The sequence below is a fragment of the Benincasa hispida genome, chromosome 3, assembly GCF_009727055.1.
Source record: "Benincasa hispida cultivar B227 chromosome 3, ASM972705v1, whole genome shotgun sequence".
Classification (NCBI taxonomy): domain Eukaryota; kingdom Viridiplantae; phylum Streptophyta; class Magnoliopsida; order Cucurbitales; family Cucurbitaceae; genus Benincasa; species Benincasa hispida.
In genome coordinates, this window is record NC_052351.1 from 64,479,441 (window position 1) to 64,482,892 (window position 3,452).

Consider the following 3,452-nt stretch of genomic DNA (forward strand, 5'->3'; position numbering starts at 1 on the left):
TCACACAAAAATCAGAAATTTCGTAGAGAAAGTAGAGGGCAGTGAGGGTTCAGAGGAATGTGTCAAATTTGGATGCGGAGATCTTCCAATATACTTGTGCGTTTGGAGTGATTTTAAAGCCATCTGAAAGCTCTGGAAGTCTAGTTTTCAGAGTAGGGTTGCCAGAGGAAAAAGCTCAAAGGAACTGGGCTGGAGGTTGAGAAGAAGGTAGAAGGGTCAGACTATCGGATCAGTCTGAGCCAGTCTTGAATATTTTGAGATTCCGGCCAAACCACGAGGAATTCTGAGCTGAAAGTTTAGGATGATATTCCTAAGATATTTTAGAATAAGGTAGAAGGAAGTATTTCCAAATAAGGTTCGGAACTATAAGTAATCTAAGTTGTAAGTTGAATCTAGATTCTTGGGGTGAAAAAGGGACCCGAGGAGCTACTAGAGTGAAAAGTTCCTAAGAGTTCGAGGTGAGTAGCTAAAATGTTTTTAAACTGTTTTGATTGCAAAAGTTTTACAGAAAGCATGTTTGCAAAAATAATTCTCATGCTTACTAGTTTTAAAAAGTGGTTTCCAAGCAAGTTTGAATTGTGATTTGAACGCATGCATATTGTTGAAAAACTATTTACATATGTATATGTATTGATTTTATCCAGCATGCGTTACCATCTTTAAAGCTATGTTGTATATGTGTTATATTGTACATGCTTTAAAGAGAAAAGTTGTTTATAAATAGTTTTGGTAAAATGCGATGGTACAAGGAGAAGGCATCCACCCAATTAGATACTGAAGTACAAGGAGAAGGTATCTATTGGTACTAAAATACGTTTGAGAAGGTACTAAGCCAACGGGATACTGAAGTATGTTGGAGAAGGTATCCTAGTAGCTCGATACTAAAGTATAAGGAGAAGGTATCTGAGTAGTAGTACCTAATGTGTTAAGGTACTTAGTGTGGCCACAGGTGAATAAAGTCAGAGATTGAGCAAAAGGGTTCTTTCTGGACTAGTAGTTGGTGTTGGGATTATTTTACCAGATATACAGTACTTTGATTTGAGAAATGATTTTACTATTTTATGTTTAAAACAATTTTATATACATTACGCTTGGAAATTATTTATGCTGCAAAAGTTTATATTTCAGATAAAACTATTTTCTGAAATTATGCATGAGAATTTACTATGTTTTCTTGGTTACTCACTGGGGTAAGCTCACCTCGTTTTCAAATGTTTTTGTTTTTCCCCCCCACAGATAGCGGTCAAATCCTCTGAAGACAGCTCAGTATCTGCTCTGCCACTAAAGGACCAAAAGACTTATAACTATTTGCTAGGTGGTTACTGTTAATATTGTACACATGTTACTATTGTTCATATAGGGACTAGGGTTTGTGGGTTTTGGGACTTGTAAATCTAATGTTGTAAATACTCTAAACATATTAAATTTCTAAGTTAATAAATTGTGGGCCTACAGCCGTCCCATTGCATATAATTTATATTTGGTATCAGAGTTATTCCGCAAGAGTTTTTAGGCAATAAGTGTCAGCCTAAGGGTTGATAACTGCTGCAGTCACGCCCTTCTCTAGGCTAAGAGAGTGATCTGGGGTGGGGTGTGACACTAACCAGTTCTAATCTAGGTGTAGTCAAGCTTGGGTCATCAGTTGTGGTGCATGGCGAACTTTATTTGGATTTAAGGGAGGGGTGGTGTTGGTAATTTAGATGTGATGGGAGATATAGGAAGAGGGTAATCTTCAAGAGCATGGGATTCTCAAGCGATAGTGGGCACTTGTTGAAGTTAATGCTCAACCTAAGAGACTTCTCATGATCATCATTTTTTAGAGAAGTTGCTCTAGGCTGAGGCGGCGGGGACCTTTCTTCTTGGGGTGATGCGATCACCTTTTCTTCTATTTCTGGGGCAATGGTCACCTTCTGCTTTTTTTGTTGAAAGGATTTTGGAAGCGTTTGGCTTTGTTGGAATCGTCGCTTGACTTTCTATTTTGGCTGGCTCTCAGTTTGAGCTGGCAGTTTCATGAGGTGGTGGAGAGAATTACTTGTGAGTGTACTTCTAACTTCAACATCCTCCTCTTCCTCAATCTAAACTTGCACAACACATAGCTCAGTTACAAGCGATGGAAAGAATAGTTGCCCCTAGGTTTTAAGAAGAATGACCATATTTGATCTGCAATCAGACGACTAATGTTGATTAGGATTAGTCGTATGATGTAAAATATGGCCATCACTCTCTCTTGTGAGATCGAGTGATCATGCGTTGTTGGGAGCAGTTTCCTCTTGACGAAGTACAACCAAACATTTGCTTCAAGCATTAAGCTGTGAGGCGACAATGTCTTGACCTCTTTTGCTGAAGTGGTCCATTTTGTTCCAGGTAGTGCGACCACTTTCAGCGTTTCCTTTTGCTCTTCAGGTGTTGAAGCATCAATGATTCTATTACCTTCGGCATTGGGAATATCTTCCAAATTGTATAGATGGTTGATTTTCTTGACGTCGAATTTGATTGTAGCTTATCCAACATTTGCCCAGTAGTGATTTTTTTTAGGCTTCCTTTCATAGAATGCGGTCACTACAGATGGTTTGACCACCCTTGCCCCCTCGTAGAAAACTCTCCATCCCAGTGCATCGATTGTGTCAGTGATGAAGAGGGGCAATGGTGCATTCTCGGGGAAGAAGCCCATCTAAATCAGAATTGGCGGTCTTTTCTTAGGCACTCTCTCTTCTTCAACCATTGGCGCCTTGCCTTTGTCTTCTTTTCTTGCCATTTCGCATTTTGGCGCCTCGCTTCTGTTTTCTTTTTCTTCTTTACCTTCTTTTTCTTCTCATTCTATTCTCTCAACAATCTAATTTCTCCTTGATTTTTCTTTAAGTGTTGCTTCATGTTCTGAGCCTTCTCCTTCCTGGCCTTCTTCTCCTCATTGCTCTCTTCGTGCCATTCTTTCTCAAATTGAATTATGACGTGATCCACACTATTCGACGATTTATCGTGTATTTCAAGCTCCTCATTGTGTTTTTCATGGTGGAGTTCCATTGCTGCGATGAGAGTTGTTGCTTCCTTCCTTATCTCTTTAAGGCCCTCTCTTACTTTTTTTGCCTTGCTTTTGAATTTGTCTGCCAACACTTCTACAGATGAAGTGAGGAGAACCACTTCATCGTTTTTCCTCTTTTCTCCCCTTGCGTTCTTCCTCAACAGGGGTTCCTCTTCTACATCAATCACATCCCCTCGTCCTGCCACTTTGTTTATTCGCTTTTTTCTCTTTGAATGCGGCGAACATTCTTCCCAACAGCCCTTCCTTGACACTAATTGGGCTTGGCACGTTGGATGCCAATGTCTCGGGGCCACGTATCACATGGTTGGAAACATGCGAAGACGTTTGAGCACTAACCTTCTCCTTGCTTGGTTAGTTTTGACTCTATCGTCTAAGGATTCAAGTGGATTCAAATTCTTCAAAATATCTCCGT